The sequence below is a fragment of the Xenopus laevis genome, chromosome 3S, assembly GCF_017654675.1.
Source record: "Xenopus laevis strain J_2021 chromosome 3S, Xenopus_laevis_v10.1, whole genome shotgun sequence".
NCBI classification, from domain to species: Eukaryota; Metazoa; Chordata; class Amphibia; order Anura; family Pipidae; genus Xenopus; species Xenopus laevis.
Window position 1 is genome coordinate 40,322,909 of NC_054376.1, and position 13,958 is coordinate 40,336,866.

Sequence of the window (13,958 nt, forward strand, 5' to 3'; positions counted from 1 at the left end):
TTGATGGTCATTTAGGGTGATATTCGGGGCATAATCCTATTTGCTGTCCTAAATATTATTGGCTGAAAGATTCAAACACTGTTGCTTTGTCTAAAATGTTGTTATATGCTAAGGGAAGTCCAGCAAAGATGCTACTGCTATTTAGATTTTTTATTCTTTTTTGCAGATTTCAGATTCTGCCCATTTTCGTCTACAAGACTTCTCATGGGGTTCTGCTTTTCTCTTGAACTCTCTGCCTAGAGCTGTCAGACTTTCTCCTTCTTTCCAAACTTTCAAGAGCTCCTTAAAGACCCACCTGTTTAAAGAAGCGTATTCAATGTACCTTAATTAATCAATCATTGCTGTATCATAAATCACACAATCGTTTCTAAAATCCTAATGTCTCAATTGTACCCTAACCTTTATCTTGTAAACTCTTGCATGTAGGCCCCTCTAATCCTATTGTACTCTGTAAACCCTTGTTTGTTATTCACCATTTATTCCCTATTTGTTGTAACTAAGCGCTGCGTATCTTGTCAGCGATATATAAATAAATGATGATGAAAATCGTGACTTTGCATCAACATCGTTTCATCTATATTTTACAATTTTCAGATGAAAATAAATGTTTCTCTTACCAGGAATGTCATTGAAGCAGAAAGGACAGCAGGAGTGGGGGTTGTTCCATAGGCTGACTTACATGTTTTCATGAGTTTCCCAATCCTCATAACATTTTGTTGTCTGACTGGCCAAATGATAACATTATTCATAAAGCACAATGCTCAGTCACATCAATAATATTGGGATCAATGGAGTCTTATATTGCACAAAAATGTGACTCCCTGAGGATCCCTCTGAGTTTACTCTGTTTCTTTAAGCTAATTCACGCCCTGCTTTCTTATTACATGTCCAAGTATCATAGCAACAGGAAAGTTAAGAATTTTAGATTAAACAACAAAGTTACTCTATCTATTCCTCTGAGAGGAAAACCATATAGTATTTTTTCATCTCCTGCATTTTTTATATTTATTTCCTTATTCGCTTCAATCCTTTGTTATTTTTTTTTTTTCAGTCATGTAAATTTTTTTTTTTTTGTAATCCCAGGGACTATGTTGTCATTAAGGCCCATGCAGCGCTGACAAGGTTAATTGGTTTGGTTTTAGTCAGATACTTTGCTATAATGAAGACACCATTATGAGTGGCAGGTGTCAGGCTTGCCTCTTCGAGTCCTTTGAACTCTGACTTTCCCAGAATGCTTTGGTGAGAAGGGGTGCAGCTCTTTCTCAGAGCCGGGCCCTTTCATTGCGGTATTCATCTGTGTCTCTGTCTATTTATCTGGATTCCAGGGCTTCTCTGTCCTCATTAACATTTAGCATTAACTGCTGCAGTAATTGTTACCGTTATATGAACATATGAGGCCAGAGTGCCCTTAATATCAGTGGCAAGTGCTAACATTTAAAGCTATAGCAAAAATGTATTGGGGTACCTATAAACATGTTTAATGCATTGTTTATGCATACATACAACACACACATACTGATTGTAAGCTCTTTGAGGCAAGGACCTCTTTCCAAATACTTGTGTATTTATTATCACTGTTTCATATGTATAATCTCTACCCCTACCCATGTTTACTCTGTGTTAAGCACTGTGTACACTTGTTGTGCTATCTAAATACATATACTACAAAGAATAATAAATGGGGCCCATCATGGATGTCATCCATAGACAGTATTAGATACCCTGCCACAGGAAAGACAGCACACTCATTTTACTTAAAGGGATCCTGTCATCAGAAAACATGTTTTTTTCAAAACGCACCAGTTAATAGTGCTGCTCCAGCAGAATTCTGCACTGAAATACATTTCTCAAAAGAGCAAACAGATTTTTTTATATTCAATTTTGAAATCTGACATGGGGCTAGACATTTTGTCAATTTCCCAGCTGCCCCTGGTCATGTGACTTGTGCCTGCACTTTAGGAGAGAAATGCTTTCTGGCAGGCTGCTGTTTCTCCTTCTCAATGTAACTGAATGTGTCTCAGTGGGACCTGGATTTTACTATTGAGTGTTGTTCTTAGATCTACCAGGCAGCTGTTATCTTGTGTTAGGGAACTGCTATCTGGTTACCTTCTCATTGTTCTTTTGTTTGACTGCTGGGGGGAAAAGGGAGGGGGGTGATATCACTCCAACTTGCAGTACAGCAGTAAAGAGTGATTGAAGTTTATCAGAGCACAAGTCACATGACTTGGGGCAGCTGGGAAATTGACAATATGTCTAGCCCCATGTCAGATTTCAAAATTGAATATAAAAAAATCTGTTTGCTCTTTTGAGAAATGGATTTCAGTGCAGAATTCTGATGGAGCAGCACTATTAACTGATTCATTTTGAAAAAATTTTTTTTTCCCATGACAGTTTCCCTTTAATAAGAAAGATGGTTGTCAGAGAACATAGGGACATTGGAAATGTAGATGTCTGCCCTTTGGTTTCTGTTTCCCTATCCATGTGCCATAAGCATTACCATTTGACCAGTGATCCCCAACCAATGGTTGCCGAGTAAGAAGTTGCTCACCAACCCCTTGGATAGTGATCCCAGTGGCCTCAAAGCAGGTGATTAGTTTTACATTTCTAGTTGGAGACAAGTTTTGATTGCATAAAAACCAGGTGTTCTGTCAAAAAGAGTCTCCTTGATGCTGCAAGTCCACACAAGGGCTACCAAATAGCCAATCACAACCCTTATTTGGTACCACCAGGGATGTTTTGTGTGCTTATGTTGTTCCCCAACTCTTTTTACATTTGAATTCGGCTTATGGGTAAAAAAGGTTGGGGACCCCTGCCCTAGACTATAATTGGAGGCGTTGCTACTTTCCTTGGAACAATCTGGGGTCAATTTTGTAATTAAAGGGGCTATTAGTATGTTATAGAATGGCCAATTCTAAGCAACTTTTCAATTCACCTTCATTTTTTTATTTTTTATAGTTTTAAATATAGTTTTAAATATAGTATTATTTGCCTTCTTCTTCTGACTCTTCCCAGCTTTCACATGGGGGGTCACTGACCCCATCTAAAAACAAATGTTCTATAAAGCTACACATTTATTGTTACTGCTACTTTTTAATTCTCATCTTTCTATTCAGACCCTCTCTTATTCATATTCCAGTTTCTTATTCAAATCAATGCATGGTTGTTAGGTTAATATGCACCTTAGCAACCTGATTGCTGAAACTGCAAACTGGAGAGCTGCTGAATAAAGACCTAAATAACTAAAAAAAACAGAAAAAAAAAAACAGTTGCAAATTGTCTCAGAATATCACTCTCTACATCATACGAAAGGTTAATTTAAAGGCGAACAACCCTTTTAATGTTCCACTAAACATTTATAAACATTCACATGTTGTGGGTACAGGGACTTGCATACCAAGCACCCATTATGTTATATGCTATATTACCTGCTTAGGTGAACTTGCTCATGCAAGAAATGGAAAATAAATCAATACAATTTTAAAATATCATAAAACATGAAGGATAGAGAGGGTTACTGAAACTAGGTTTCAACCCTTTCTCTGTTAAATGCCATATATGTGGTCTGCTTTGAAGACAGCAAAAAACATTATTAAGCTTCAAGGTTCAACTATATTGTTGACTTAAAATAGTTTTAATAAAGCTAGCCAACAATAACTAGCAGGTGAAGGTATGTCATAGCAATTTCAGTGCCAAACATACTTAATCTGGTGAGGGGTATTTTTTTTTAATAACGTGTCCCATTCATTTGGGATCCGACAACTCAATAAAGCACTGCTGCTGTTGCTTTCTTAATATGAGGTTATGCCTTGACCCAAACCAACCCCAGAATACCAGCAGGAGAAGCTTTGTCACCTTCTTCTTCTACAGTTCTGAAGAGGCTTTCAATCTTAACTGGATGTTTGTTGTTTATGGATAAGGGCACACGGCATTGTCTTGTGCCAGCCATTACATAATCATAATATGGCAGTAGATGAAGCAGGAGAGTTGGAATAGATGTTTCTATTGCTATCTCACACCACTGGGGCTTTTGGTTTGAATCTACCCAGGGCTAGTGATGGGCGAATAAATTCGACAGGTGTGAATTTGCGGTGAATTTCTGTGTTTCGCCACCAGCGAATAAATATGCGAAACTGCAATGAAAATTCGTCAGCAATAAATCCACTGCATCAAAAAAACTGGGTGCTCATCAAAATAGCTGTGTGCATCAAAATTGTTGCGCGTCAAAATTATTCGGACGCCCATTGACTTTGATGCATTTGGACAAAATAGGTACGCGTATTAAAATTGTTGCGGGCCTCCGAATAATTTTGACCTCCGTTGACATCAATGCGTTTCACAAAGTTTTCACCATTTTGCGTATTTCGCTGTAAATTCGCAAATTTTGCATCGAACCGAAATGGGACAAATTCGCGCATCACTACCCAGGGCATCATCTATAGGAATGTGTATGTTAGGTTTCATTTGGGTGTATATAATGATTTAAATGCCCTCTATTGTAAAATATAAGAATATTATGTCACTGAGGAAGGCCGAGAGCTTTTATACAGGTCATGGAACTCCATTGTTACTTCTAATAGTTACCGAGATCCCGCGATAGCTGCGGTGGACGAGGGAGAGAGGAAGGAGTGGGGAGAGCTCCTGATGAAGGGAGGTTTATCCCCCCGAAACGTTGATCACGAGGTGATATAATAAAGAGGGGTGTCCCCCCAACTGCTGATAATAGCGTGTGTGCGGATCCGTTTCTTGTTTGCTGTTGCTAAGGGACCTGGCCGGGGTCAACGGAGAAACCAGCACCACCAACGCAGTGAGAGGAAAGGCGAGTGTGCGGTAGGAACATTTATTACATGGGGAGAGCTCCGCCATCGATTCCTCTTTTGCAATCGGTTACTTCTAATATCCACATATTTTCCAACAAGGGGTACTTTATTAATTATTATACACAAGTTTTAGTCATGTGACAGAAATGACATCACTACTCACTGTTTGTAACTGATTGTACCCTTTATAAGGATATAATTTACAAGATCTTCATGGCTTTTGGGAATTATATACATATCACTGTTTTGTCCACCTTCTATGAAGTGTAGAAATGCTCAATGAAAACTCCCTACAAGTCCAGCCTATGATCAAAGGGTTGGTTTACCTTTAAATTACCTTTTAGATATTCACATTCTAAGACTTTCTGCAAATGCTTTACTTTTTTTTTTTTTTTTTTTTACTTTTTATTGTTTTGTTTTCGAATTATTTTGCTTTTTGTTCAGCAGTTTGAAATTTCAGCAGCTATCTGTTTACTAGGGTCGAGCATACCCTAGAAACCAGTAAGTGTTTTACATGAAAGACTGGGATATGGATGGGAGATGGTCTGAATGGAAAGATAAGTCATAAGAAGTAACAATAACAATGAAGCTGTAGCTTTGCGTAGCAACAATTTTTGACTGCTGGGGTGCCATCCGACAGCTGGAAAGAAGGAGATGAAAAATACAAATAAATGTAGACCAATTGAAAAGTTGCTAAGATTTGGTTATTATTATTCCTCCTGAGGCAACTTTGGGCGACTTCGGAAAATGAATTGCTCCCAGTGCCATCCATTTACATTTTAGCTGGTGGGAAGGCAGGGGAGGCAGTTCGAGGAGATTAGTCGCCCTGAAGAAGCGGAGATTTGTCGAAGGGCGACAAGCGACTTCGGAAAAATAAGCACTCCGAATGCCAGCGATTTTGCTTCTAGCTGGCGGGAAGGCAGTTCCGGGAGATTAGTCGCCCGAAGAAGAGGTAATTTGTTGCCGGGCGACTAATCTCCCTGAATCTGCATGTGTGCCCTAACCCTTAAGTAGCACAAAACTCAGTCATTAGGCGTTTTCCATGTAACACTTCACCTGCTTGTAAAATATGTGAGTGCCTGTGATGTTTTTGGTGTTGATTACATATGCACCTGGATCCCATGGTTATATTGGTGAGTTCTGATTTATTGGCTACACCGTACAGCAATACGTTACATATATTTTTTTAAATAACACTAAAACCTTTCCACCCACACAATATAAGTAAATTGTTGTGACTGGCCCTTTAAAATTGAAACAATAGGTGCCAGTATGAGTTTCAGAATGATATTTGAGCAATTCTGACCAAAACTGTGGTGATGGAGCTTTCTCTCTTCAAGACCATTCCAGGAGCTGTAGGCATCAAGATATTAGGGTGTCCCTTGCTTTCCAATGGAAGCTATGGGCATATTTTAGTAATAGGCTAAGGCATTACTTTATAGGGGAGGGTGAAGGGTTTTTTTTCTTCTGAGAATAACTGATGAATGTATCAGTGATTTGCTAGATGAGATGAATTACCATTATTTGCTTGATTAAAGTCTCTCTACATAGGGACACAGGGCTTGGAGGGTTGGAATCAATGACCTGGACTTTTTCTAAAATCAGATTGAGAAAGAGAAGCCTGCAGGAACAGGAACACCTCTGAGCATGATAAATGGGCCAATTCCCTGGTCATTTCATTGAGTGGAATTTTAAAGGAGCCCAGTCTGTAACTGCTTAAGGAACACCAGATATTTGCATAGAAATCAAAGACTCGCTCCACTTTGATTTACAAGGGCCATTTATCAACTCCCTTCACCCACTTTTGAGGGTGCTAAAATGAACAAGTAGAAAACAATGCAGTTGTAGTGCTGAATTCAGGACTGGGGTGCAGCAGTATGGCAACCCCAAGAACAGAAATGAGTTCAAAAAAAAAAAAAAAAGAGGACAAACCGAGATAATATGTATAATGTATGTATGTAATAATTCACAGAGAGAGAGAGAGAGAGAGAGAGAGATAAACCTGCCAAAAAAATTGAGATTAACAGGGAAACCCAGGAGTCTGGTATAATTATATTATTTTATAAACTTCACAAAAGCTTTGAAAACATTTTTTTCATTTTTATGGAAATATTGTATTAGCAGCCCACCTTAAAGATTTCTTACCTGCATGCTGTCAATTTATTACAAGGCGATATATAATAAAGTCTCAAATTGAATATCTAAATATTTCATTTTTATTTCAATATATTTAAAGAAATGATAGTTTCCCGTGTGATTCTCTAAGCGTGTTTGTTTAGCACTGCGCCTGTACCTGCAAATGCCCAGCTCCTGCATTCATTGCAATTACTGTTGTTTTCTTGACTCTATCCACTCCAATATTTGTATAATATTTTCCTTTCTAATTAACTGATGAGCTCACATTCGTAGCATGAAGAGGGGAGTGAGCAATTAAGGTAAAAAGTTCTATTTAATCGGACTCCCGAAACCTTTGACATTTAGCTAATTAAGAAATATTATCTCGCCTGTGATTATTGTCCTTCCTAACATTTTCGTTGCGCCAAGTTTCCCACTTTAAAAAGGCGCACGGAAAATTACAAATGAATTAATCTTAATACGCGCGCACTGCTAGCAAAAACTTTATATATTATCATAACTTGTTATTAAATAGTATTTACTCATTAAACGAGAAATAACGCCTTGGACATTTTTTTTCCCCCAAGTCATTTAATTTTATTTTCCAATTCCTAATGAAATGATTGACTTGTGCCTGATGTACATACAATCAATGTTAGACTCATTATAGTGCACCACAGTGAAAGCAAAGAGACCTTATTTGTTTTATTAATAATAATAATAATAATAATAATAATAATTATTATTATTATTATTATTAATAATAAGTAGAATAATAATAATAATAATAATAATAATAATAATAATAATATAGTCACTACTTTTAAAGAGAGAATATATTTTGATGGGGCAAAATGAATTATTTTCTTTTTTTTTCTCTCTCTTTATTTATTGTGTTTTCCCCACAAGTACATACATTGTATCTTCATATACTTCTCTAAGGAGTAAGATCTGCAAAATTAATTTGAAATAATTCAACTCTCTGTATTTTGTTGGAAAAACACAATGAATAAAGATAAAATATAATATATATAATATATTCTTTTGCAGATCTGCGAGCAGGGAATGGAAAGGGTATGGCAGCAGAATTAAGTATTATTATTTATTTATTTTGAGCTTGAAAGGGTTTGAGTGGGAATGTTTAATTATAAAACACACAACTCAATTTCTCTTCACACTTTTCTCTTCTTCTTCTTCTCCCTCCCTTTTGTTTTTTGTTTTTTTACTTTTCCCTGTCTATAGCCTTTTTGATTGAAAAGCAGTTACAAGACGGGTTTCAATTGTCCCTCTCTGTTTTTTCCTGACATCTCTTGTCATCTCAGAGATCAGAACTGTGCCACTGACAAAAAAGGAGAAGAAATCAGTGCAGGCTGTGACCAAGTTTGCATCAAAATTCTCCAGCCCTCTACTTTCTCACTGTGATCCCACTGATGTGAGCTTCAAATACTGCCGCGTTCCAACCAGCAAAAAAAAAACCCTGAATCCTCTGATTTTTTTCCCTTTTTTTCCCAAAAGATCTCCAAAATCAATCGGAGGCTTCCTGACCCTTGGCAGGAGCAGATCTGCCTATTCCTCTCTGTGGCTGCCCTTCATTTGCTGGAATATCCTTTTCAGACTTGCACCTCTAGATATAGTTATAGAAGTCCAGTTCTTCAAGTTCTGTATCTCATTACAGATTATATATCAGAGATGGGAAATCTGCGGCCCTTCAGCTCTTGCTAAACTGCAGCTCTCACCATCTATTCTGAGGGTTATTCTGTAGATCGTTGCCAAACAAAAGCATAACAGGTTTTATATCTGTTTCTATTGGGCCGCGTTTATTAGAGTAAAACTGAAAAGCAATTACAATATTTACAATAAATAGCAACTAAAATAGAAAGCAAATATGCAAAAGCTTTTCATTTTATTGATGGGGAAACATATGGAATAATCACTTTTAAGAGTAATGAAGCCATTATTCAATTCATTTTTACTTTATTTTAATTTGGAATCCGCAGTGCAGATTATTTGGACCGGTCTCCTGTTGAAATGATTATTAAATTGCCATTTCTATGACCCAAGGTGTCGGTGATGCAGTAAATCTGGCTGGAGACCTGTCGCTGCACATTTTTATAGCAACCTTTTTCGTTTATTCGTTTCCGCACCCTAAATACACTGTCTGCAGACCCCCTAAAAATCTGTACCCCGTATTAGCACCAACATTTACACAATCATCGACTTCTGAATAAATGTGATTATGGACATTTCTGTAAAAGATATCAGATGCAACAGATTTCTAAAATAGCTCCCTGCCTCCCATACAATAAATACAAAGCTTTTTTTATTATAGTAGAGACCCTGATTCAAACAGGAGAATGAGTCGTCCCCCCCCAGTTCCAATGGATTTTGTAATAAGGTCACCTGGGTGCAGCCCCTGCTTCCCACTCTGAATTTCCAAGTGTTACTTACTGTCAAGGAATATAACATATGTTTTCCATTATAATGCTCAATACTCAGCCCTTAAAAAAAAAAAATCATACCCTGACCTTATATCCACGCTGCTATAAATTAGTAGCTCTGCTCCCTTTTCCTTTATGAAAAACATAATTCATTTTTAAATATGATTAATGCATTTTCTTGTGAGTTTAAAGTGTGTGTGTTTTATTAGATGTCTGTGTGTGTATTGGATGTTTGTGGGGGGTGTTGTGAGAAATTGTGTTGTTGTGGACAGTGTGTGTCTGAATTCGTTTTCTTATTGTTGTGTGTATGTGTTACTGCTGTGTCTGTGTTTTGTGTAGATTTATACATAACCAGATCTGTGTTTGTGATCTTGTGTGCTGACTGTGTGATCTCTGTTGTCTGTGTGTATAAGTGCAGGCGTAAAATGTTGTTTTGGGGGAAAAAAAACTACTTTTAGATTAAATATAAAAATGTAGCTCATCCCAAGATTTATTAGAACAAGATGATAAGCAGGTAACCCAAGAGTGCGCATATATATATATATATATATATATATATATATATATATATATATATATATATATATATATATATATATATATATATATATATATTAGATTTATTGTATCATTTGTGTTTATTTCACCTGCTTTATTTGTAACTTTGTAATTACCCTACCAGCATTGGGGAAAAAAATGTTTAATGTTTCTATATGTTTCCAGGAAAATGTATAAAGGCAAATCTTAATTTCTTTTCTTTTTTTTTTTTTTTGCCTGGCTGTTTGTGTTTGTTTGGGCCACCCCCTTCTGAAAGAGACCTTGGGGACTGTCATTAGATCAGATGGCAAGTCTTTATGGAAAGTGTTTTGCATAATTACATACCAAAGCCAGAATAGTCACCTCCACATTTTATGGGTGACGTGCCAACTACAATTGTCCCATTATAGTCTAAAGAAACCTCCTCCCCTTTACTGATAGGGAAAAACCAGAGCGCCTAATTTAAGGATGAAGATGATTTTTTTTTTTGATCACATACGATCAGTGTGGGGAGGATATGGCAGTTGTAAAGGGGGTCTGGCGATCAGGGGAGCGGCTGAGGAAGGGTTAATGCTCCCTATTCTTCCCTTTGCCGTTCAGTAATTAAATCGGCCGATCACACGCAGCCTTTTGATGTCTCACTTTCGATAGTCATCTTGGTAAAAAAAAAATCCATCAAAACCTCTTCAGTGCCGGGTGAGAATATGAAGAGGGTTAAATCCCGTTACTTTTATAGATTTTTGTGTGAGTGCAGTAAATAGTAGAAAGGGGGAGCCATTTGTAGAAGAAATGATGATTAAGTCATATGAGCACCTTCTCTCTGCCATTACCATGTACAGTTATAGATTACACAAATAGTACCATTTGGTGCTATACATGACCTAAAAGTGCTGTGCAGTGCTATATATTACTTTGTAGTCCAATATCGTAGCAGGCTGGGGCATACAAATACTTACAGTGCCACACAGTATTATGCAGTGTTATAACTCACCTTACACTTCCATTGAGACATCCATACCTTATAGTGCCACACAGTGTTGTGCATGACCTTATAGTCCATTACTGTGCTGTATATTACCCTCATAGCATCACTCAGTTCTATGCATGCGCTTATAGTGCAGTACAATGCTATATATTACCTTATAACACACAAAAGACATGAATATCTAACTATATCCTTATAAACGGTGACTAGTGTTGTCCTCAGTTATAAACGGTGAGTAGTGATGTCATCAGTTATAAAAACGGTGAGTAGTGATGTCATTTTTGTCACATGACTCACTAAAACGTGTGTATTATAATAAATAAAGTACCCCTTGTAGGAAAATATGAGGATATTAGAAGTAACCTCGGAGTTCCATGACCTGTATATTTATATGGTCATGGAACTTCTCGGTGACATATAATATCCTTATCTTTTACAATAAGGGGTACTTTATTCACTTTATAAATGCCATGAGTACTATATATATATTCCTTAAAACGCTATGCGGTAATGTACCTTGCCTTATAGGCGCAATGTTCTAGCACTACAATATTTTATAAAGTCATGCAGTGCAAACTTTACATTAAAGTCAGTTCTATAAAGTGCCCCCCATTGCTGTACTGTACATTGCATTGTAATAGCACCATTCTGTACATTACTTTAGAGTGCCATGTAGTAACATATAGATCATTCTATAGCGCAGCGCAAAACATAAGCGCTAGAGTGCTAGTATTATTATTGTAGGTCACACACACTATAGGTTGGCGCAGCAGCTAAGTTCTTCCATAAGCGCAGTGTGAATTGTGAGCGCACTCTGCCCAGTAGTGGACTTTCTGAGATTGGCAGGTAAGTGCGGTAAGTAGGATTGAAGAAGACACTGGTGATTGGGTTGGCTTTGGACCTCCAATAAAACCTAAAGAAATGAATTCTAACACAGAGCAGTGTGTGGCATTAAAAGTAACTGCAATTTGGATGTGACCTATGGTTTTTGTAGTGTGTGTTATGTATATGAATCTTCGGATCCCTTGTGCTAACTCCACATACCTATCCCTGCTTGTCATGCTTGTCATTCTGTCCCGTTCTGCTGATCACAGACATACAACTGCCACACAGCCCTGGCACTCACTAATAACTTCAGCCACTCATTTACATTTCATCCTGCCATTGATTAAGTAGATCTATCTATCTATCTATCTATCTATCTATCTATCTATCTATCTATCTATCTATCATCTATCTAGATATGGATAGATAGAAGTTAGCGACAGACAGACCGACAGACAGATAGATAGCTAGATAGCTAGAGAGATAACCTATTTATCTCTCTCGTCCTATCTATCTCTCTCTCTCTCTCTCTCTCTCTCTCTCTATTTATCATCTATCTATCTATCTATCTATCTATCTATCTATCTATCTATCTACCATCTATCTATCTATCATCTATCTATCTATCTATCTATCTATCTATCATCTATCTATCTATCTATCTATCTATCATCTATCTATCTATCTATCTATCTATCTATCTATCTATCTATCTATCTATCTATATATCATCTATCCATCTACCTAGCTATCTAGCCTAGATAGATTAGATATATAGAGATAGATAGATAGATAGATAGATAGATAGATAGATAGATAGATAGATAGATGATAGATAGATAGATAGATAGATATAGATTATTATGGAAATCACATCCTTCCGAACTGGCAACAACCCTCTTTATTCCGAAACGTTGGTTTTCTTCAGAATTAATTCTTGTAAAAATGTAAAGACAAGTCACTTCCTTAGGTTCCATTGTGTTGTCAGTGAGGAGGGGTCGCACTGGGCATACACGTGACCTGCAGTCTCACACTTACCTTTGGCGATCGGTTCTCCCACTTTCCGGCCCCACCTCAGAATCTATTTGGCTTCTTTAATGTTTACTGCGCAGTACTCTTCCCATATAATAACAGCAGTTTTATGAGGTTTTTTTTTTCATCCCTGCTAATATTGTTCTTGCTATTTAAACTATGAATAAAAGTAATGCAGTTAGTACATCCCAGTCTGTATATATATATATATATATCCCTGACTCATATTCTACTTTGTGCCACGAGAACACATGTCCTTTGCTTTAGCCGCTAGCGCAGATTTGCACCCAGGGATAACAGCTCATTGTTAGTTACCGACTCCTTTTCTCATAGTGTATATAGGCCAAGTGAATAGAAATGGATTCATATTTAAATGCATTATTTATAATATATATATATATATATATATATATATATATATATATATATATATATATATATATATATATATATATTTTTTTTTTTTTTTTTTTTTTTCTTGAAACATTGGAGCCAAAGAGAATGTTTGTTTAATAGAAAGTAAAGCCGGGGGCCCAGTGCTGGAATGAGCTAATAATAGGATGATGTGGGACTCGGCTGGGGGAGATGCGAGGGCCCATCGCAGGCTGCCACATGATTGAGATGTCCTGTTAGACAGGCGCTGCAATGAAAGCTGACAGTTAGACACTGACACCGGCACAGGCCTCACACTCGCACGGGCTCAATGAGAACAACAAGCGATACAGCAGGGGATAAAGAAAGGGTCTCTGCACCCAAGCGAATGGCAGACTGTGGCGAGCCGGGGCAGTCACGTGACCGTGCCATTGATTTGCCGTGGATCAGAGAATGATTTGGGTTCCAGTGGGTGGGTTGTTAAACTAATTACAGACAAGTACCAGGAGGCCGGGATACATTTTCACTTACATTATCGTTTATTTCTCTCGCTGCGAACTTGGAGACACAGAATTCCCTGGGCTGCGCCTGTCATGAACAGAAGCAATAGAGATGTACAGAAAGCAACACTGCTCCTCCTCCTCCACATCTGTGTGTGACCTGTTGTAACTATTATACACACAACCAGGGCCTTGTGTCTTGAATGCTGCTGAATGCAGGAAAAGTTTTGTCACGTTTAGACCACATTTTCCCTACAACACAAAATATTTCGTTTCTCCTTCACCACTAGACTAAAAGGAAACAAACTTATTGGGGGGGGGGGGGCTCTAACTTATT